This window comes from Orcinus orca, chromosome 11 (assembly GCF_937001465.1).
Source record: "Orcinus orca chromosome 11, mOrcOrc1.1, whole genome shotgun sequence".
NCBI classification, from domain to species: Eukaryota; Metazoa; Chordata; class Mammalia; order Artiodactyla; family Delphinidae; genus Orcinus; species Orcinus orca.
Window position 1 is genome coordinate 70991645 of NC_064569.1, and position 25389 is coordinate 71017033.

Below are 25389 nucleotides of genomic sequence, written 5' to 3' on the forward strand. Positions count from 1 at the left end.
GATGATACTGTTAAAAAATGCAACTTTTCTGGCTCCTAGTTTGCAATTTTACAGGATTAAATGACAGGAGCAAATGCAAATATGTTTGAGTGACTTCTGTACATTCTTACTGAAGATAAACCATGGAGAAGGCACACATAGAACATTCCCTCCTAGAGCTTATAGTATAGGAAAAATTTTTTAAACAAAAGATTATTTTTTTATTTTTTGGAGCTAGCACACTAAACTGTCCTATCTGTGCAACTTGTAGGTTAACCAAAGATAACACTTAATAGGATGTTTATTTCTTCCCATTCCTTATCCAATCATGTCACTGAATTTTTTTCCAACTGTTTTATCATGTCAAAGAAGTGCTCTTTGGAATTAAATAAGCAATACCTGACAGTAAATAAAATATATACTATACTATTTAATGTCTAACCTATCTATACGGTTTGATTTTTAGTTCCTCTAAGGCACTCTTAGGCAAATAATAGACCACCTACAATTTAAATTATATTACAACTTCCAAATGTAATTAAGAGGAAATCAAGAACAAGAGTTGATTTTCCCAGGGCTCTGAGCACAATCAGCAATGTTAACATTAACCAATGTTAAATATGATGTGAAATTGTTAGCATTTACAACTTCATACTATGTGGCTAACCTATGTACCCAATCTATTATGCTGCTATTATCGATGCAAAACACTTCTGCACAGCCTTTTTGAATCATTAAAATTCAAATCCAAACCATCAAACATATTCCATAGTGTTTACCTGCTCTTAATCTGCAGAATGACAATTAAAAACCATAAAATAGTGATGTAAAATCTATAATGAAAAGGGTTATTTCCCTCTTAGATTTGACTAATATTATGGTAATCTGTTTTCTTTTCACCATACGTTTTAAATGGTAAGTGATATAACTTGTGCCAGTATTTAAAAACCATCTTTTGAATTCTTACCAAAAATAGTAATTCTGGCTAAACCTCGAAGACAAAAACATTTAGTAGGTTTGTTGAAACAGATTTTAATATTCATATTAGTTGAGGGTTCTTTTTTGATAGGTGATGCAATTCTCATATATCCTCATTAGAAATCTGCAGTAAGAGTACACCATCTGAGAATGCCCTGAAAGTTTTTATGGAATATCAGACCTTTAGAAATATTTTTGAAGACAATAAAAAACCTAATTTTAGCGTTGCCTGAGGAGCAGAAAAGAAACTAATAACATTCTTAAGCAATGAAATCCAGGAATATACTATTTTTTTCCATCTCTGCATTAAGAAAAATTAAAGGAAAGGTTGAGAAAGACATTCTAAAAGTCTTAAAAAATCAATTTTGGGGCTTCCCTGGTGGCACAGTGGTTGAGAGTCTGCCTGCCGATGCAGGGGACACGGGTTCGTGCCCCGGTCTGGGAAGATCCCACATGCCGTGGAGCGGCTGGGCCTGTGAGCCATGGCCGCTGAGCCTGCGTGTCCGGAGCCTGTGCTCTGCAACGGGAGAGGCCACAACAGTGAGAGGCCCGAATACCACCAAAAAAAAAAAAAAAAATCAATTTTATTATGTGATTATTAAATTCAATTCTTATTTGTCTGTAATATCAAGCATATATGTCACCTTTAAAATTATATGAGTTCTAATTACTGAAGTTATTGCCCTAAATATTTTTTGTAAGAAAATCAGTAGTTTTCCATTTGGGTGGATAAAAAGCACAGAGAGAAACACTGTACTGACCAGAAGTTCACAAGAATATAAGCTTTCAGGATGTTAGGACCATTGCAGACACACTGGACAAATCTTACCCATTCCCATGAAGACACAGAAAATGAGAAATTTATATAGTTGCTCATATCACCAGCCAGATAATTGAAGTTAGAGCCTGAGGACAAGAACCCAGAAATCATGAGCATTCACAGCAAGCAACAGTCTTCTAGAATATCAGCATTAAAAATTTTTAGAGTTCACACTTATTATCCTTCTCTTAGGAAGTTAGGCTCACTACTTGATAGATAATAGAAATTTGGGAGAAAACACCCCTTTCACTAGGCATATGTATAACTCACAACTAGATCACAAATGTTAAAAGTCTGCTACGAAATGGTTGCCATATCGAATTTTGTCTTATAAACACAACTGAAGCATTTCTGTGTAAAAATTAGAGCATGTCTCCGAAGGTTGCCCAGGACACTAATCATGCAAACTTAAATGTGTGTTTCCTTGCTAAATTTTACCATTTTGGTTACAAAGATGATGCAAGTTCTGTTCACAGTGAGTGAACTGTATTTTTTTAAAAAATGTAAACAGATGCCCTCCAATATTTAACAAAGATCATTAATCTATATTGCAAAAAGACAGGATCATATTTTCACCTCTGAAACAGAGATTCTGGTCATATCTATATAGCATCCAACTAAATTAAAATAAACAAATAAAAACTTTAAAATAGCCAAATAAATGAAATTCTTGACATACCAAAAACAAATAATCAGAATATTTTCCTAAACACATAGCTATAGTGAGAATAAAGAACTCAGCTAATAACTGAATTTCTGACGTGGATAGAAAAGGGCATCATGATATATAAACATATTTAAACTATTATTGTAAAATATCAGCTTTCCCAAGTCCAGCCCACCAAGCTTGGCGTGTTCTTCAGTCTGACCCATCCTAACCCATTTTTAAAAATCTGGCTAGCCCAACCTACAGAAGTACAAGATAACCACTCACAAGCATAGCCATGTCAGCCTCTTTGAAATCTTTCCCTTCTGCTTCTCCTATTCTGGCTCATTTTCATTACCCCGGGTTTTTCAGTTGCTCCAAGATTCACTCTGACTCCCTATTTATCTCTTGAAAATACAAACTGGTCAAGAAGAATTATGCTCAACCTCAGATCTCTCTCAAGGATGATCCTGCATCTCTCCTCATTACCACACACCACAACTGCACATAACGTCTACCCAGAAATTCTATGAAACTAACTTCCTGGAAATCCTCACCTAAAACAAAAACAAAGAAAGAAAAAGAAAAAAAGGACAGATAGAATGCTATTTCTGCAGATCAAGCTGACCCCAAGAGTTTCACCACTCTGGGAGCAAAGACTGACAATGTAGTGCCTGTCCATTCCTTGGGGCTGGTTCACACCATCCCCTGAGGTGCAAACAAGAAGTTTTATTTTGTATTTTTGTATTCTGTCTAGAAGTTTGGCTCAAAAGACAGTGCATGAATTAACTGACAAGAAGTAGCATCTAGGCAATTGTACTAAAATTTCTCTTGTGAGAAATAAGCAGAAGAAACATTAGCTTGTTACTTTCAAAAGGAAAATGGACAATTGTCATAAATGGGAAAAGGTAAAATAAGCAAATGTCAATAGATCTCTTTCACACTGATTTGTGTGTTTTGCAGTTGTGACCTTCAAAAATTAATGGGCAGTGTTATACTAGCTCTTAACATAATTTAAATCACCTAGATTATGTTTTATACTTGTGATGCACTTAGCCCATTATCTCTAAATATTTATACATACACTTGAGCACTTCACAATAACTAATATCATAAATGATAACTACCAATTACTAAAAAAATTTTAAAGGTCTTATTTACACTATTTCACTATGAAAATTAAAATTTAAAGTAACTATCCTTTCAGCTATATGGTATAATTAATTATCTAAACTCATTCCTATAGGTTCTGAATAACTGTTTTAACATGAGTCTCCAAATATTTGAAAACACACATGACTGGATCATGTAAGGGAACACTGAAACTGGGGGAGAAAACATCAATTCTAGTGCTGTACCTACCACATTAAAAGTATGTGAACTTGGGCAAATCTCCTAAATTCTCTGGGACTCAGATTTCTTAATTATAAAAATGAGATAACACCTCAAGCTTAGTTTCACAGGATTGTTGTGAGAATCTGATGTAAACATTGATATGAAGATGTTTATAAAACATTAAAGAATAATATAATTACTGGTTTTTATGGCTCCTCGTTTCCAATCTTTATTTGAATGATTATCTTTTTTCAAATGGGCAATTCCACCCCTCTCTTCATCTTTATTCTTCTGGATTTCATATCCTGACCCCTTGCTAATGCACAAATTAGTAATCATTATTTTTGTTTCCATTTTTCTATTGAGACTCTCTAGCAATCTGTATCTAACAATCCTCCTCCTGACACAGAATAAACCAAAAGCATTTAAAATGTTGCTATTCTTTGTATTCCTTATCATCCTACTCAGGTAATCACTAGCATACTCTCAAAAATATCATCTAAAAAATTGTATTTTCAATGACTCTCTTTCAAGTAATCACATATGAAAAAAAACATGGCAAGTATTTAGAGTCTTAGAGATTTCCTTTCACACTTCCCTTGGTTGCATTCTGTTTCAGCAAAATGATTAACCTCTAAATCATTAGGGAAATAAAAGATCTGGGAATCATTTCAATGGTAGAACTCAAAGAAAGACCCACGGAATAAATGTAAATCGGTTTATAGTCCTAAAGTAATTCTTGGTTGCATGAATGGAACTCTCCTAAACTTTGAATTAGCAAATATAAACTCAGTGAAGACATACAGACTTAACATCTTTGTTTCGTATTTTTTTAGTACAGCCATGAAAATTAAAATTGCTTGCAGCAAGTAGAAATGGATTTTTTATCAGGCCAACAATAAGAAGCTCCCATGAGAATCTCAGAAAACAGAATGTTAACAGTAAGAAAAATTAAAATACTAAAACCAATTCCAAAGCATATTTGTGGAAGTGATTGTGAGACAGAACCATGAGCCTGTGGTACTTCTAAATATAAAATTGTGTGGGTGAACTAATATGAGTGATTATGAATGAACATCTACATCTCTACCTGTCCAGGCCAATTTATTTGTAAGATAGAAAAAATATCTGATAATCATCACATTGTCTCATGTACCTAATGCCTAACAGATTGACTGAGTATTTAATATGCAAGATGGTGTTAAGGAAGCCTGTCAAACCCATAGTAATTATCAATTAATAAAAAGTAATAAAATGGAATTTCTAATCACATATGCTATAAGTATGGTGATACTCAAGACTGGAATAGCTTGTGATACCTCATTTTCTTCATAATAAGATTTATTTCAACTTTTCCCCAGTAGTATATCTAATTAAAACAAAGTTCTTTAAAATAGGTTTTTCTTTAATTTGGAAGAAAAGGCTTTTCCCAACTTAGAATAATAAAACTTAGAATAATGAATAAAAAGAACATTAGGATTATTTAGCATGTCTTTTCATTTATAGATAATAAAGAAAAAACTGACCCAAACTGATTTAATGACCCATCAGACCCCAACAGGCCAGATCTAAGAATCACATCACTTCTTGAGTCCAGTGCTGTTTCCATTACAATTTGCTGCTTCAAATATTTTTCCTTTTTGTTTTATTGTTTAAGGTAATGATATTTAATTATAAATATATTAAATTATATGTTAAATATATTTAATGAAAAATTCTCCTACAGACTAAGATAGTATTTCCATTTCTTCATCTGAAATACATTCTTATTTCTAAATTGGCTAATCTATTTTTTACAAGCATTCTATTTCTTTTTTTCTTTTCTTTACACCTCAGGATTAAAAATTGTTAAAAGCCCATTGAAATATTTTCTTTCCCAGAATGCTTTGACCTTCCAATTTGATTTCCCTACCAGTACTACACATCTTCAATGAATTTCACTATTTCAGTAACAAATCAATTCTAAGATTAATGATTGTAATAAGTGAATTAAATATCTTTAAGACAGCTTGTTGTCTTTAATATGCACAAATAGAATATAAGCTAAAAATGATGTCACTTTCCAACCCCTTTTAGAGCAGTCATTTCATATTACCAGTTCAACCTCTTTTTTTCCTGATATGCATGACAGATAATGATAGCCATATCTCCACAGATATATGGAAGATTATCCAAAATTCACAAAGTTGTAGATTTATCCTTCTCTCATCAACTTAAGGAAGCACATAAGAATACAAGTGAGAGCAATGTCATTAACCATCAACCTTAAATTCCTTTTAATTTACTAAAAAAAATTATTCATTAATATCCATACTAAGTATTTTTAGTTACAAAAAACTGTCAACACACCACACACCAATTATGATATCCCAGGATATTTTGGTATGTATATATAGATAATTGTCATCTAGAATGACAGTAATTTGATAGGAGAAATAGGAAAGATGACAATAAAATTAGATTAGTGTTGAATACTTAAGTATTTACCTTAGATGAGGTAGCTAATAAGTAACAAAGGAGGGACTCTTGCTTCTGGCCATTACGTAGCAACTGGTACCTGACTTCCCCTCACACTGTAAATAACTTGAAAGTGGACAATATGCATGATGAAACTATTTTTAGGCATTGGAAATCAACCAGTGCTGAACTGTGACCATTGTGAGTAAGGAAGCACAAGAGATGAGCCCTATGTTCAACCCAGTTTTTGTCCAGGGGAACTTTCTGGACCGTAGTGTAGAAAGATAGAGTCCAAGCAGAGTTATGACAGTTTAGCTGAGATGAGAAGGCGAAGACTGAATAAGTTCTGGGCAAGAACCCACAAGGTCTAGGAGAGAGTATCTGTTACAGGCTTGTTAACTGAAGAGAGATATTAGAGGTCACACACTATTGGGAGATATTCTAACTCCAGGCAAGCAAGAGTAAAGAAATCTCACAAAGTACTCTGGGTATTCAACTAAGAACTCTGGAATGCTATGTTTTAGAAGAAAGGCTCAAAACCTAGTGTAAGGACCACACACTAGAACAAAGTACAAAACTGAAGTAGATCAGCTCTAATAAAGAATAACCCAAACCTATCTGGATCAAAAATTTTCCATATTTCCTGAGTGAAAATACCTCTTCACTCACTAGAAGAGCTAAATGTAAAATGACTGTCAAAATCAAATGCTGGCAAGGATGTAGAGCAACTGAAACTCTCATACATTGCCAGTGGGAGGATGTAATGGAACAACTACTTTGCAAAACCATTTGGCATTTTCTAGACAAATGAAAACATGTGTCCCCAAAAGCCTTCTATTATGGTAAGTGAAATAAGTCAGATAGAGAAGGACAGACACCATATAATTTCACTCATTTGTGGAATATAAAAAACAAATAAGCAAACTAAAACAAAATAAATGAACAAACCAAACCAAACAAAAACATAGATACTGAGAACAGAGTAGTGGTTACCAAAGGGGAAGGGACAAGGACAGGTCAGGGAGGGTGAAATGGGTAAAGGGAATAAACTGTAAGGTAAGGAATAGAAAATAAATTTTTAGTAGTGAGCATGTTGTAGGATATATAGAAGTAGAAATATAATGCTGTACACATGAAACTCATATAATGTAATAACTCAATATTACCTGAATTAAAGATAAATAATGTTTTAATTTAAAAATAAATTAATTTAATTAAATAATCCAGTAAGGGTGTGTGTGTGGGAAATAGGAGGTATAAATGAAATAAAATGGTACATTTGTTAATAATTATTTTAAAAAATAAAAATTTTAAAAATGTAAAAAGAAAAGAACTACTGATACATGAAACAACATAAAATAATCTTAAAACCTTACACTGAGCAAAAGAAACTAGAAATAAGTGAGTACATACTGTATGATTCCATATTTATGAAGTTCAAAAGTAGACAAAATTTATCTGATATAGAAATCATAACCTTTGGAAAGTTAACACAAGGGAACTTTCTGAGATAGCAGAAATGTTCTATACCTTGATGCAATATTCATGGTTTAATCATTTGTTACAACTCACCAATATGCACATGTAAGATCTGTTCATCTCAATGTATATACATTTTACCATAATTTTAATTATTAGGGAGAATTTAAGAGGATTATAGAGAAAATTCTCACTAGTCCAAAAAGTCCCAAAGAAACCTAATTATCTTCTTAAATATGCTTCTATGTTACTACTGGAACAAAATTAGAATGAAAGAAAATTAATGGGATACAAGTTAATTGAGATGGAGAAAGACTTCCTTAAGAGAAATGTTGAGATCTCAGAAGACAGGTTATATATATATGAAAGGAAAAATAAGACCTTGGAGGCCAGGAGAAAAAGAGAAATACAGCCAATCCTTTTTTATAAAGGAGAAAAACAGGGAAATGAAATGCTAGAGGTGTATCTCATTGGATAGACACAGAGGAGAAAGGAATTCTTCTCACAGCCTAAAAATTCATAAGCTGAGGTGATATGACTTTGAAGGTAACTGGCTTACAGTTCTTACTCAGGTCTTGGTGTGCAGTTTACAAAAACATCAACGGCAGCTTCAGCTCAGAAATCTGCTGAGGATGATTCTCCAGCTGAAAAATAAAATAGAGGAATGAGTGAAAAGCCTTTTTTAGGAAATAAGTTTATATACATAAGCAACTATAGAGCAAGATGCAATGATAACAGCCATTGTACATGACAAATGCTGACTTGCACTGGCTGTGAAAGCTAGTCACTAGACAAAAGGCCACACCTGTTGGCGACTTTGGGGTATCAATAATACAAAGTTCAAAGAGGCAGTGAGAACAAAATGTTCTGAATATGCTATTTAAGAAAGAAAAGCCTTCAATAAGACCTAATGCTGGAGGCTTACATTATTACAAATACATAAATGCCTCAAATGCCCCTATCTGAGAGAAGTGGTATTTTTTCCCTTACATGTGGTAAATGCATAGTGCCTTTGAGTTCTCCAGACACCTAGTGAACCTAAAACCAAGAAGATATTCTCTACTTTCTTTCCTTTGGACACAATTAAATCCCTCCTATGATCTTTGGTCAACAGAAATGCACCAGCTTCTTTCTTGCTTTCTTCTCACAGACCATTGGCAAGATTGGTCCAATGGCCTATACTAATTTTAAGAGTGGTTATATAATTCTCCCAGGAGCCCCAATGGTCAAGCCACAAAATTAATGCTAGCCAATGGAACATTTTTGCAATGCCTAGGAAGACAGAATGTGGGAACCATTTGTGGTTAACAGATCAGCATCTATGGTCAGAGTGCCTGGGTTAGAATCCTGGCTCCATCATTCAACAACCATGCAACTTTGGGACAAATTACTTAATTTTCACATGCCTCCATTTCTCTTCTATAAAACATGGATAATAATACCTATTATGTATAATTGTCAAAAGGATTCAAAGAAATAATACCTGTAAGCATTTATCATGGATCCAGGCCCAGAGGAAGCATTCATTATGGATGTTGGATACAACAACTTAGTGTCCTCTGGCTGTACAAGTCTCTACCTAGAGTTGGGATGAATGATAAGCACTGTGCTAACTTGTTCTGAGCTTTCAACCTTGACTGCACTTCTCAAAGTGAGAAATACTGACCCATTTAAAAAAAAATCAAGAACAGGAAGATCTTTCTGATCTTCAGGGAGTCATCTTCTATGACTTTAAAGAAAGTTCAGCTAATAAAACAGAATGACTTGACAGAACAGATTTTTCTCAAATTCAATTTAAATCCATTTTAATGAAAAAATAATAGCAGCCATGGGCTTCCCTGGTGGCGCAGTGGCTGAGAGTCCGCCTGCCGATGCAGGGGACACAGGTTCGTGCCCCAGTCCGGGAAGATCCCACATGCCGCGGAGCGGCTGGGCCCGTGAGCCATGGCCGCTGAGCCTGCGCTCCGCAACGGGAGAGGCCACAACAGTGAGAGGCCCGCGTACTGCAAAAAAAAAAAAAAATAATAATAATAATAGCAGCCAACATTTGTGTAGCTGCCATTTGTTATGAACTTGACAAATTATCTCACTCAATCTTCACGAAAACTCTAGGAGACAAGTACTCTCAGTAACTGCATTTTACAGATGAAGACATATTTGGCTGAAAGGGATTACAAAACAAATCTCTAAGACATTGACATATATACACTAATATGTATAAAATGGATAACTAATGGAACCTGCTGTATTAAAAAATAAATAAAATAAAATTCAAAACAAAAAAAATCTCTAGGACACAGAGTTGGCAAGTAGCTGAACAGGGTATAAATTGAATCCATCTGACTCCATGAAAAGTTGAGTAAACTACTTAATTGTTCTATGTCTCGAGTCTTCCCATCTGTAAAACAGGGATAATTACAATTCCTTACTTATAGAATTTTTCTTAAGGAGTAAGCCAGTTAGTACATGCAAACTACTAGAACAGTGCCTGACAGTGTTATAATTGTGGTAATTCTGGCCAAGTTGAGAACATCTGTGACCAAGAGTATCCACAGCTCTTTATTTCTACTAAAGAAATGACCTACCAGAAATGGTAGTGATTGTACGGGAAGATTCCCATCTTACCTAATTTTATTAGTGGTTACACTACAAGTCAGCAGAATAGAGTTTACACTCATCATAAGCCAATCACTGTGGAGAAATGAAAATCAGAACTCATTTGTCAGTACATGTAAAAGACCCCACCGGGACTCCTCAAAAACCTAGTAGTGGCTAAGAAAGATGGAGGAATAGGTGCATTTTCAATAGACTGGAATTTGAACCAAAGAAATTTAGGTTTGAGTGTGATGTGGCCTGAGAACATCTGGGTCATAGCTATTTTATGACAATTTAATCAGTCCTACTAATGAAAAATCCATCCATCTACTGCATGTAAGCTTATTGCCAGAGTATGCCAGCCATCCAAGATGAAGAACTAAGAAACACAGTCCCAAATAACAGCAGAACATTACTCAACTTGGTGTATGTAGCCCAAAAAGCCTGCAGCTTTAATAGGATTATGTTTAATCTGAAAGGACACCACTAGAGATAATGTAAAACATTGAATGGCCTGAAGTGGCAGTGAAATTATTCAAATCCTGGACTGGAGGAGCTCTTAATCAGGGCCCCTGGAATGCTGCAGTAATTTAATAAGTTTAAATTGGTTTCACTTGGATAGATCCAGATTTGTGTTACAGATGTTATCCCACCCAAATCTCCTGTACAGGTTCATCAAAAAGGGGATCATGCCTAAGCAATCTGTGGAAATTTAAAGAGAATTAAATTCCAGAGCTTGAATCTGAAAAGAGGAATGTGTCAGATAGAAAGGCTTACCAAAGTAAAAGCCTGTGAATGTGTTAATTTTAGACAAAATAAAAACATCACTGATGCTAAAGGATATTGAATTTTTTTTCCTTTTAATGAATTATAACATTTTAAGATAAAGATGTTAAGTATATACATTTAAGACACAACTATAAAAATTAATACATACAAAATTAGTAAATTCAACTGGATCAAATAGAGATGCACACACAATAAGAAACACAGTATATAGAGTATCAATGAAAATGCAAAAAGTTAGTCTTCATGCAAAAGAGAGAATAGGTGATTTTTAGGGGGTCAGAAGTTCTGCACAAGCAGTCTCTGCTCTTAAGCTGTAGAACAAAAACAATTCACAGCTATACTGCTGAACTGAAATAGGATTTTAAATGCCTATCACCAGGTATAAAGGAACTCATCTCACTTCCAAATGGAGAACACCGAACAGGACAAAAATTAGTTGATTAATTATTCATCAGCATTACCAACACTCTTATAATACATATTTCAACTCTCAGTATGAAATACGCTGAGCTATTGCCCACATTTTCTCACTTTCACAAGGGCATTTGCTAAGTGCCTATTAAATGAATGTAACTAATCATGGTAGATGTGTGTAAATTGCGCATAAATGTATCAAAATTCAAATCACCACTCCATTCAACTCATAACATCCAGCAGGTGGTCTGAAGAACATTTTAGAACAACAAATCTGCTAAGCAACCTCTATCACCAGCTGAATAACTTTCAGCAAGAATCTTAATTATATGCAGGTGCAGATGACTACCCATAATACAGTTAAATGGCCACATCTCAGGTATCAAGTATGTGTAATTTTGGAGCCAGGGATGGAAGGAAAGGAAACTAACCTTTATTGAACAAAGTTCCTGAGATAAAATGACTTACTCTACATCATAAATGACCATGATAGCTGGAGTTTTAACCTAGTTCAGTGGACATCAAAGTCCACACTTTTCTCTGCTTCCTCACAATGTCTTTCTATTGTACATAACCCATTGAATCTACTTTGAAATATGCCTCTTTTTGAATCTCAACTCATTTCTCCCTCTGGCTGCCCTGTTCAAATCTTCTACATTCTAGTTACTCCCAGTAACTATAGCTATCTTTTAAAAGTACAGCTATGGGGTTTCCAGATTCATCATGGTATAATACAAAAATATATAGCCCCTCTTCTCTCAAAAATCACCAAAATATCAAAGATCTAGGACAGAAATGCAAATCCATCTTTGAAAAAATCCCAGGTGGCATCTGTGATCCCAAACCACAAAGTATGAAGATGGAAGAAATATGGGGAAGAGGTAAAATTATTTGTCACAAAGGACGAAGAGCAATCCTACATCCCTGGACAGCGGGTATTTCGGTGGGTTCAACTCCACAAGTTACAACGTTTCCTCATCTATAAAATGGAAATGATAATAGTACCTAACATAGCATTGTAATAAGAATGAAATGAGAAAAGAATGTGGTGTGGGATATAGAAATACCTATAGAAAACCTCACTGGAAGTTCATTAGATACATCAAGGCAGATGGAAATGCAGACCTGAAGTTCAAAAGGAATGCCAGGGCTGCTGGTATATAGACTTGGGAGCCATTGACACATAAGTGAGAGTTGAAGCTGTGTGAATGAAATATGTGGGAGAGAGAAGAGGTACAGTAGATGGGACAAATAAGCACTCAAGAAATCAAAATTATTACAATAACATTTATAACTACAATAGTTTAAAAATAAGAACTATTGCAAGGCACTGGGCTAACCACCTCACATCATTTCTCCTTATTTCTGTCAAAAGCTACTTTTGGTAGATACTACTGTTCTGATTTTATTGATGAGAAAAATGAAAATTACACAATAACTTTTTATAGCTATTGATATTATTATCTTTCTAAGCTATAACTGGAATGTAAGATTATGTGCCACTTAGTATGTGTTGGGCTACATTGTGCTGCCAGAGATAGAAAGCATTAGCCAGTCAATTAGCCAAGCAAATGCAAGGGATGAATACAGTAAAGTGCAGATGGACAGCAGCTCAGTAGTACCTGAAAAATGAAAGAAGGGAGAATCCTCGGGTGAGAAAGATTTGAGCATGTCCAGATTCCTTCTAGTGTATGGTGATGACCTCTTCTTTAGGAATATGACTTTAATAAATGGCTGTACATGTACATCAAGGAGCTGGACAAAGAGAGTGGCATAAAAACAAAAAAAAACAAAACTGTGTAGATCAAGGTGGGCTAGATAGAGACTGGGTGGGTGGAATATGCCAGAACTAAAACTAGGAAAAGCTATTATTTGTTTAGAAGAGATAGAATCCTCTATCAAGTCAATGCCAAATGAAATCTGTCTTAAGAATAAGTCCTAAAATAAACCTACTTATATGGTGCTAAGTTTGAATCATTCTATGTATTTCTGGAGTGCTCAGAGATAAAGATGAATGTTGTTTACGATCTTAGCATGTCATAAGAGATTGTCAAATAATACGCCTACATCAAAACAACAGACTATAATCCCCTCTCCAGATGTGAATTGTATAAAATGCATTGATCATAAGAAGGACAAATTTGGAGGGGTGTACTTTTATCACAAATGTGGGGAAATAATTCATTATCAGCCACAATGAGAAACCAATCCAGAAGCCTTTATTTAAAAGCTTTTCCTTCTTTTCCTTGCTCTTTCTGCTTCCCATTCTATATTCAATAGATATATCCATTTATTTCCTCCACTATTCATCAAGCCTGCTTTCAGGGAAGGATCAATTATCCACAAATTGTTCTCAAAAGATCCAGCCGTTGGGTCAAATACAAAAGATTCCTTAAAAAAATAATTAATTCAGACATAGCCAAAGTGCCATAATCATGAATTACCCTGTCTCTTGAAATGTAGAAGAACCACTGATTCAAACACTTCGTGTAAGTGGAAGCTGTGTGAAAGATGGCTAGCTGTCCATCAAAAATTGGAGCTTCCCCTGTCACTGGGAAGCAGAACCTAAATACAGACTATATTATCAACATCCTTTGCACTGAGATATAGTCACATGAGTAGAATTCACAAACAATGAGCAACAGTGATGTATGTACCTTTGGGGCCAAGGTTTTTAAGAAAATGGTAGTGAATTCTAAGAAGGTGCCCACCAACTAGAAAACTCTATTTACATTTAACAGATATATAAGTGAGAAATAACGTTTGATTGTGCTAAGCCACAGAAATTTTGTTTTTGATGTTTTTGTTGTTTCAGCAGTATCATGAATATGTTTTTCTAAAGTCATAATGTTATTTGGCTTTGGTTTTTCTTCTTTTATTTTTTTTTAGATGTTGGGGTAGGAGTTTATTAATTCATTCATTTATTTTTGCTGTGTGGGGTCTTCGTTTCTGTGCAAGGGCTTTCTCTAGTTGTGGCAAGCGGGGGCCACTCTTCATCGCGGTGCGCGGGCCTCTCACTGTCGCGGCCTCTGTTGTTGCGGAGCACAGGCTCCAGACGCGCAGGCTCAGTAGTTGTGGCTCACGGGCCTAGTTGCTCCGCGGCATATGGGATCTTCCCAGACCGGGGCTCGAACACGTGTCCCCTGCATTAGCAGGCAGATTTTCAACCACTGCGCCACCAGGGAAGCCCTGGTTTTTCTTTTTAAGAAAAAGGTTTCAACTGCTATGAGCAGAATTTCTACAAGTATCTCAAGGCAGGAAATTTCTAGATATTATAAACATTTAAATATTCTTGTAGATAAATAAATATTTACCGATTATTATTCATTGCTAAGCCCTGTTCTAAGCCTTTTCCATGTATTATCTCATATCTTCACAGTAATCTATACAGAAGTGCTATTATTATCACCTTCACCAAAAAATGGGCAAACTGTGACAAAAGACACTAAACAATTTGCTCATGATCACCCAACACTTACCATCAAACTTTAATACCCCTGTATAGAAAAGTTCTAAGACTGTCTACAAAATACTTCCATTCAGTATTGGGCAGCAGCAATAAATTTTTAGACTATTCAATGAAGCAAGCATTTACAATATGAGAATCAGCTCATAGTTGACTTTAAATGAGTACTTCAATTTCTTAGGTGAAAAGTATTTTAAAATGGGAAATATGAAGCATTTTTATTCTCTCTCTTGAGAATTTTTCTAGACCTCAATCTCTGAGAAATAAATAGCCTCTGACAGCATTAATGTGGTTTCCTTTCCCATAGACATTACAGATTAAAGAAACTTTACTTTGAATAAGGCCCTTACATAGTAATATAGCAACAAAGGTCTTTCAGGCTAAGTAGATCGGCAGCCCAAAAAAGTCTCTCTGCAAAGCAATTTAGATGTCTCTTCTGGGAAGTCTGATCTTCATAAGAAGGAGGTTTGAGAATATACCCTAGGAAAATACCACCTTTTTGAGTAGAATTCAGCAAGAAAACACCACATTGCTCCTACTTCTTTGCTTTTTAATTCTTGCTCCTATTTTATTTCCTGGCTTATTTTTTTTCTTATATGATGCTATTATTTCAATAAATCTGTTTTTTTTTTTAAGGGAACTTTATTACTTTTATTTTTTTGGCTGCGTTGGGTCTTCGTTGCTGTGTGGGCTTTCTCTACTTGCGGCGAGCAGGGGCCACTCTTCGTTGAGGTGCACGGGCTCCTCACTGCAGTGGCTTCTCTTGTTGCAGAGCATGGGCTCTAGGCACGCGGGCTTCAGTAGTTGTGGCACATGGGCTCAGTAGTTATGGCTCACGGGCTCTAGAGCACAGGCTCAGTAGTTATGGCACACGGGCTTAGTTGCTCCACGGCATGTGGGATCTTCCCAGACCAGGGCTCCAACCCATGTCCGCTGCACTGGCAGGTGGATTCTTAACCACTGTACCACCAGGGAAGCCCTGTTTCTTTTGATAAAAGTCTCCTTTGAGTCCCTGAAGAGTCTTAAATCCCTTGCCCTATGCTTTGTATACCTGTAATCTTATTGCATTTTCAGAGTTATAAACATAAATTACCTCTAGGGCGCTGATTCTTTAACATGCATAAAAAATCATCTAAGTTTATTAAAATGTATATTGATAGGTTTCATCTGAAATATTCTGATTTTAATTAACAAATTAAGTTAATTTCAATGTAGGTAGTCCAACTCTGAGAAAAGGAGCTTTGTATACTATTCTACCCTAATTTAGTTGCACTAAAGACCACAACTTGAAAGGTACTGTAAATTCTCACACCTAAAAACACTCTATAAATACTTACAGGTAAATCTTTCTTTTTCCTTCAACATTTTCCTATTTTCATTTATAAGTAAAGAAAATTGATTAAATCCCTCCATAATACTTTTGTGCATTCTTGATGAGGTTTGATACAGAAAATGTAATCACTGAAATTGCTGGTTGTCAGTATGATAAAATATTGATGTAAGCTTACCACCTGTTTCTATGGATACAGCCACATATTTTTACATTTCCATCACAGGTCACGTGAATAGCCAACAGAAATATATGGATTTAATTCTGTACGGAACAAGAGAATTATAAATAAGTAAATATTTCTTGTATTAAGAGGGGTTTAAAGCTGAAATGTTTATTAGGGATATAATTCAATACAATCCTGGTCTGGTAGCAAATGTAATTTATACAAAATTACTTTTATAAGCTCATAGTAAACTAGAAAACTATGAGTTTAAAATTATTAACTTGGTGTAGGGAAGCTTAGGCAGACATACAGCCTGAATTCCATTAAACTAGTTTGCAAAGATAGATAGACAGATGTGTGTATCTGTGTGTATATTTTAGTGAAAAATTTACTTTCCATAAAACTAGATTATTTTTTTCATGTTCATAGTTCCCCAAAAAGTTAATTCGTTTCCAAAGAGTTCTGTCTAGTCAAGATGATTCATTTTATTTCTGATTCAATAATTTAGAATCTATTACTCAGTCTTTGGGGAATGACAGAGCAAGCATAACTGAAGGTTAAAGCATAAGAAGTTTTGTATGGGCTGGAATGAAGCATGTGAGCACCTAAAAAAGGCTTCAGACAGCTTTTTAAAATATTTTTTAAATCTGCGTTCATAAGAAAAGCTGATTGCCACGCTGGGAAAAAGAAGAATTAAGAGAATAACTATTGTTTATTGTTTCAAGAAATCATTTTAAGCTCAGGCCCCAAACGTGCATCCCCAACTAAGGAAAAAAAAATGTCTGCAGTTCATTGGATTGATTCTCCTTTTCAGAATGGCCATCATTTACTTCACTCAAGCAAAAACACACAAACTCAAAGGGCTTATCAAATATTCCTTCAACCACATACAATATGCTCCCTGAGAGAATTTCTGTTAACTATAACTTTATTTCCATCACCTTACATTTCCAATGGTACCTTGGCATTCCAATGATACATTAATGATACTTACAGATTGACATCTTAGGTAACTTCACCCCTGGGCTAACCATTAATATAGCATTAAGTGTGTTTGCTAGAATATTATTGAAATATGTGGGTTCTAATTTGTGAGGCAAGTGAGAAGGTAATGTACTAGGAAAATAGGAAATATAAACTGCTAAGTGGTATTGTAAGTTAAAAAGGCAAGGTAAGGAAGGTAAGTAAGAGTGAAGACATGATGGTATGCCTTCTCTAATAGCTACAGTTAATCTCTTGAGTTCTTCATTTTTACGTCAATTATGACTGGCATAAGTTATGCCTAGTAATGCTGTTATTTGCATACTTATCTCTTCTTTCTGGTTATAAATTATTTACAAAAAATGGATAACCTCTTATTTATCTTTGCTCTCTCCTCGGTTTTTAAAAAATATATATATTGTAAAGAGCAGTGTTGACTGAGTTTAATTAAACGAACGTAAGACTGAAGGTAGAGAGGGATTTCTGCAGTTCAAGATCTTAAAAGTGTAGACATACCACAAAGTGATCAAAAGGAAAAGACGGTGATGAAAGTGAGTGGCTGATTTTTGAAAATAAGTGTGATTGGGAAGTTTGAGAAATTCTGAGAACAAGGTATTAAAAGATGATTAATATTAAGGATTCTTAATTACTACAATAATGTCCAAGGTTGGAGTAATGTGGAAATATAGAATATCTTACAGAAATGAGTGTTTAATTTTTCTGAAATAAGGATAAAATATAGATGCTGATAGACAACAGTCATAAGGAAATGGAAAAGTGGCATGATCATATGGCATAAACCATAAAGAGAGAGGGACTAGTCAGTGATGGTGTCGTATCAATGGTCTGGAAGCAACAACAGAGAGCATGGAATTTACTGACTGCACCTTTTTCATAAGGTTTGAAGGTTCTTTAATGGCAGGACACAACACACTGATACTCAAACAGATGAAATGCAGAACTCTTTGTTACTTATACTCCAAAGGAGAGAAGTCTGCCAATCAGAGCCACAGAGAGCATTGCATCTTGGAAGAGGGCAAGGGCAAGCTAGAGCTGGAGGAGGCAGTTTATATAGGACTCCAAGTTATCTAGATTTCTAGGGCTCCCTGTGGATTGGCTAATTTGCATAATGTCAGTTTCCCAACTCAGGGGTATAGGGGCTATCACCAGGTGTTGGTACCTGGACCTGGGGAAATTAGGATGTGGGTATAGTGGGCCTGGAGTATGAAAGCCCAGTAAGAGAAGTGGTTAGGGTGTGGACTTAATCAGCTAATCAAGAAGACTGGATCAGCCTCTAGCCAGGACTTCAAAATTAGGTCAAAACAGCATTATTTAAAACAAAACAAAACAAAAAAACTGTTTTACAGTCTTGACTGCTGAGTTCACGGCAATGGAGAAGCAGCTTCCTTCCTTTCCAAGATTAAAATTCATAATCAGTTGCTCTTTAGAGATCTTGTCAGAAGATCTGATCTCTTTAGAATTGAGCACCTACCTTAAGGGAGCATCTGGAAGTATTTGACCAAAGTCTATATCATCATGTATAAACCTTTAACAAACACTAGAAACAAAGAATTCAGTTTACCCCTTGAAGCTTTAGAGAAATATTTTTAGAAGATAATAAAGCAATACTATAAAACATGACTATCAAGTATGGGATTCCTAAATCTGGGTCCTCAATTTATCAGTTGCATAACTACTGTCAACAGGTCCCCGCTTAATTTCAAGCATATTGACTGTGAGAGGTATATATCCTTAAGATGTTACATGGTACTCTGAAGAAATGCTCCTCTAATTCTTATTGACCTCTCAGAATGCTTTCTTTGCCCCTATCACATACATCCATACACATACAAAGACAGACACACACACACCCCAGACCTCTGTTAACATTTTTACTGGAGAAATTAAATTATCTATTATAATAATTTTGATGATCTCTCTACAAAAGAAGATTAAACATTAATAATTATAGAAATGGTTACAGTATATTCTAAACATATGAGGTTGATAACACCCCTGATGCTATTAGATTTAACGCTGGTCCAAATGACCACCAGTGTGACCTAGTATAGCATATTTTACGTTCCAATATCTATATGATTCTTAAAAATGAAACTAGGGTCAAAGAAGATAGCACTGAACAAGTTAAACAGCAAGGAAGATTTAATTCAAGACTATAGCCATAGGGTAGAGAAATTGAACTCGACTCCACTTTAACAAACGCAAGAAAGTGTTTAAATACTAGTGTGAGCTAGTGGAAAAGTACTGGAGGAAGGACTTTTCAGGGGAGAGTGGTCAGTGTGATCAGGCCACCAGTGTTTGCTAATTGGCACTTATCTAACTTATCTACCCTCCCACAGAGACTGGGAGATAGAGGTACTACCTTCCTCAAAGACTATATTTCAAAGCAATGGCTCCCAGGTCCTAGAGAAAGACCCTGGGTTATAACACTGGCTAGAGGCTGAGAGAAGACTTAGGGAAAGAATTAATAACTGCAAGTTTTTTAAAGTAAATGCTCTAAGAAAAAAAGTCAGGGGCCTACTGTCAGAAAGTAACCTGTGAAAAGTTTAGTAAAGCTGAGGGGAATATTAAGGTCATTTTGGTCATTTGGAAGAGAAATTTTTATCCTTTCAACTACATTATAAATTTCAATCACATGTTTTCTTAGCTGTGTAAACTAATGTCTCTTCATACAATATTTATTCATCAATTTATTTACACATTTATCAGATATCTACTACATGGAACACATCAGATTTAGCCAAGGAGACGTAAACTTTAATAAGGAATTTAAAATATTAACAAAACAAAGAGGGAGTAATAAATAAATTACTTCAGGAGGGTAAGAAAAGTATAGATGCCAATGAATGTGTTCTTGTAAATTAGGTGTATATTTAATTTTAATAGATAATCATATTCCATATGACTTCATATAACTCACTAAAAAAGAAAGTGTAATTAATCATTTTACAAAGCACTTATTTTCTTCCTAAGTCATCTACATTTTAATTCTGCATGGTAAAATTAGATGTTTATTCAAGATACATTCATATTCTGATTTTTTTTTAATTTTATGGAATTTACCAATGTAGATGAAAGTAACATTTTTCAGGTATTAATTTTATAAAACAAAATGTACATAGTTTGACTTTTTATTTCCTATTTTGTTCTGCTCTTAATTTGGATTGTTGTTGCTGTTGAAAACCAACCCTAAATATTGGCCTCTTTGCTATTGGCTATATGTCTTTTATTTCTGAAAAAGGAATCACTTTTGCAACGCATACTTTTCAATCTTTTTTTTTTTCCCCTCACAGCTCAACTAAGCTAAACCACGGATGAATTTAATTTTGGTTTCTGGCATTCTTAGTCATTCTAGAAATGGAAATGTCAGTTTGCAGTCTAATTTTAAAAGCTTCCTGTTGTTGATTAATATATACACATGTCAATAATCCATTGTTTATCAGTGAGAGCCAGGCTCCTGCAAGACCAAGCAGGTGGAAGGAGGGCTATTACCCATCTTTGGAGATGAGATCTTTGAAAGAGATTTTTATAGAAAGTGTTGTCAAACCCATTTATTTCCATTAAATATGCCCATAGTTATAAGCAACATATACACTGAGATGTAGTAATGGAGATGCAAAAAAGCCATTTTTCTGGCTTACTTCACAGCAATAGCATTTCCCTTCACACCTCCCTTACATTTTTAAAACACTTTAAAACTTTTTACATCACCAATCATATTGTAAAGTTTAAAAAGTGTACAATTAACTTACAAAAGCCAAACTGAACCAACTAAACATAAACTAATATTTCACACTGCCCATGTATTTATTGAATTTTGCTTCTTGTTATATGATGTATAAAAAGGCCTTATAAATTATTGAATACCCAACAAAATAACTGAACTTGACAATTTTCTAAAACTACTTATAAAAAATTCAAGTGTCCTGACAGCTAGACTTTTCATTTGAGTGGTAAGAGAAAAACTATTTTAAACAGAAAGTGAAATTTTTCATAAATCAAGTAAATATTATTGATTTTTAACTGGGTAGTTCTCATATAATTAGAGTGCCACCTAGTGGGGAAGTACATTAGACCAGGTGTGTTTCAGCAGTTCTAACAAAACAGTTTCCTGATTTTCCATCTTTATAGTAACTAAGTTGCAAGAATTAAAACTAAGATATGAGAAGATAGTTGTAGTTCTGACGAAGGAGCTTCTGTGCAAAATGGAGTGAAAATATAGTCACTCTGAAAGCTAATAGTGTAATTTTACAGTGTGTTTTCTGAGAACTGCAGACTTTCTTGGCATAAAGATTCTCAACACAGATGGACTGTGTCCACTCCCCTTCCACACACACTAAGACACTTGACCAAACGCTAGCATGGCTTCTATCAGCAGTGTCCAAGGTCAAACATTTTTACTTATCGGTTGAAACAGTGGCATCTTGGCTTCTGTTAGAAATATTTCCCAATACTGAGTCCTTCTCACTTCCAGGAAATGTATCTGTATTTCTCACTATAACCCCACGTTATAATCTAAATTCCTTTTCTTTTGTTCTTCCCTCAGTGGAACTAGAGAAAGAATCTATGGACCACTGAGTTAAAGCTGAAAGCACTCTTATAGATAAAGTAGGCCATTTTACAGATGATAAAACTGAAGCTTATTTTTTTTTCTTAATAAATTTATGTGTTTATTTATTTTTGGCTGCGCTGGGTCTTTGTTGCTGCACGCGAGCTTTCTCTAGTTGCAGCGAGCAGGGGCTACTCTTCGTTGCAGTGCACGGACTTCCCACTGCGGTGGCTTCTCTTGCTGTGGAGCACCAGTTCTAGGCGCGCGGGCTTCAGTAGTTGTGGCTCGTGGACTCTAGACCGCAGGCGCAGTTGTTGTGGTGCACGGGCTTAGTTGCTCCGCAGCATGTGGGATCTTCCCGGACCAGGGCTTGAACCCGTGTTCCCTGCATTGGCAGGTGGGTTCTTAACCACTGCGTCAAGGGGAAACCCTGAAGCTTATTTTTTAAAAGTCAATTGCTTAAATCAAAAGAGCAAATTAGGAACTTCCCTGGTGGTCCAGTGGTTAAGAATCTGCCTTCCAATGCAGGGGACGCGGGCTCGATCCCTGGCCGGGGAACTAAGATCCCACATGCTGCGGGGCAACTAAGCCCGCGCACCACAACTACTGAGCCTGCATGCCACAACTAGAGAGCCCAAGTGCCACAACTACACAGCCCACAAGCTCTGGAGCCCATACCACAAGGAAGAGTCTGTGTGCCACAACTAAGATCTGATGCAGCCAAAAATAAATAATAAATGAATAAATATCAACAACAACAACAAAAAAAGAAGGAGCAAATTAATGCCAGAACAGGATTAGTTTCTAGGCCCTGATTTAAAACCTGGCAGTCTCTACTCCAGAACACAACTTATCTCCCTCCTTTGGGTATGATCATCTTGATAAATGTAATCAAATGCCACAAAATGTGTGATTTGCCCTCAGTCTTCTCTTCCTAAAGTTTCAATATGACTAATCTCCCCTCTGACACTCTTCAAAATTCCCACCTAGTTCTTCTTTCCCAGTACATAGTACCTAGTACAACATGAACACATTACGGTCCCTCAGTACTTACTGAGGGGCCTCACCCTTCCTAGCTACATCTCTAAACTTCTTTTCTACCTTGGTGTGGATCTGAGATATGCTCACCACAAGAAAATAGCCTTTGTATGTTCATGGCTTACAATGATTATTGCTCCATTTAAAATATATTGAGTAAATCATCATTTTTATAGTCCATCAAGTTGGATTTTAGCAAACTATAGCAGTAAATGTGACAAGTAATGACTGACCCTGTGTAAAAAGTATGAACTTCCTATTCTCTGACGGTTCATATAGATGAAGATAAAACCCTTAGTGACAGAAATTATAAAATCTATTTTGTGGTTTCTCCTACAGAATATTAGCCGTGCTTATACCTGTATCCTATTCCTCACTGACTTCCAATATATATGCCTGTCAAGCAGCAAAATGACTTGGCATCCCACTTTTATTATTGCTATAGTCAATTTATCACGCACAAAGTAAAAAATTATTATTATAGAATCATGGGTTCTGGTTTTTGTTGTTGTTGTTCTTAGGCTCAAATTCCTACTTGTACATAAAAATATTAATTTATTCAGTGGAGAGTTTTCTAAAGATATTGGCTGCTCTCAAATGTTACATAAAAGTCTTCCAAAGAATCAAACTACTGTTGGTTTTTCTGCCCTTGATTCCACTTAGAAACACTGATCTGTAGGATACTTATGTCTGGAGCCAACTGTTCACTTTATGCCACTCAAACACACATGAGATGGCAGGCAAACACCCTGGCATCAACCAGGGACAACAACAAAAAATAAATCACTGTGCTTCCAAGAGATATGTGAAAGAAAGCTTGTGAAATTGAGAGACGTGCAGTGAAAACTTGGAATACGATGACATAAGACAAAAAATATGAATTCAGCCAAAGGAATCCTTATTGATATCCAACAGCATATTCTATTATGATTGCCTTTATTTCTCTTTGACTTAAGAAATACATTTAGTGCCCAATTCACATTATTCCTTAATATTTATAAATCATTTTTAAAGTCTAAAGTTATGTGTAACGTAAACCAAAAAAATGTATATATTCTTGCTCAAACAAAATAAATACAAAAACTAAAAATCTAGAAATCAGAGGTACTTTTCCTTAACAATCAAATAATTCCTTATTGGTTTGAAGAATAACTGCAGCTGTAAGGAAATATCAATATTGGTGAGAACATACTTCTAACAGTACATGCAGAAGGCTGCATTTTAATTATCTACCAATCTGTCTCTCCCACTACTCTAGGTCCCTTGAGGGACTATATCTTATTTATCTTCATGACTCTATAATTGAACATACTTTCTATCACATAGGAGTTCAATAAATGTTTGTTCAAATAAGCTACACTCCAGTGCTTATTGAATTGGTGATTAGAGTCAGAAAAACATTAGGATTTTTTTTTCCTCTTATAAATTCAGTAACCTACAGAAGTTTGTATTCAAGTTTTGTTTCTGATATTATCACATTTTACATATGCCCTAGAATATAGGCAAAAGCATAGTCAAGATTTTTTGTTTAATTTTGCCATGTTGAACTGAATCTGACATTAATAAAGGAGGACAAGAATTCCATTTTATTCCTCTAACATGTCCCCCAAGTTCCTACCTTTCAGCCTTTGATGACATTCTATCTTGGTTCTGTGTACATCTCTTCCCATCTCACTGCCCACCTTTGCCTACAACTATTACCCAACACTCACGCCCCAACTCAAATCACACCTCACCAATGAAATATAACATCATGCCCATAAGCACTGAAATCAGATGGAATTGGTATGTCAACTGGTATGATTTTCTGTTATGCTTCTTTCATTCATAAAACATACAACATCATCATAAGGAAAATATTTTCAACACTGAACACTGCACCTGATAACACATATTCCTAGCACTTTTTGTCTTGGGGTCCACCACATCATAACTGACACCTACATAAGTCAGCAAACTAGTATGAATCTCTAGGTATTTACCCCAGGCTCTACTCTATTAAACTTTCAATCTTCTGTTCTCATGATTATCTACCTAGTTTCTATGTTTATATCACTATACTCTTGTTTTAATACCTGCTTTGTTATTGTCACTGTTTTTATCTCTCAGCTTTGGTTAGGTTTCTTGAACTCTGTTCCTACATTCTCCTCAGCCCTGTTAATGTGCAGCCATTCTCAGCTTTAGATGAAAAACTCCTCCTCCATTTCTAACACATTGTATTATTCCCTTCAGATCCCATACCATCTGGGAAGGGGGACTTAGGCAGAAAGCACTGATCTTTGGGCAATTACTGGAAGTGAATCTGAGAACTCTCTCCAGCCAAAGACTAGACTCCTCTTATATAAA

At 35.3% G+C, this 25389-nt stretch overlaps 1 long non-coding RNA gene across 1 annotated transcript in view; it reads right to left on the bottom strand.

Moving 5' to 3' along the window:
• The window catches only part of LOC117196906 (uncharacterized), a 248940-nt gene that overhangs the window by 174131 nt on the left and 49420 nt on the right, over positions 1–25389 (bottom strand). Inside the window, exon 2 of the long non-coding RNA XR_004477333.2 lies at positions 8254–8338. This is a non-coding gene — a long non-coding RNA (uncharacterized LOC117196906). The remainder of the gene's footprint in view (positions 1–8253; positions 8339–25389) is intronic.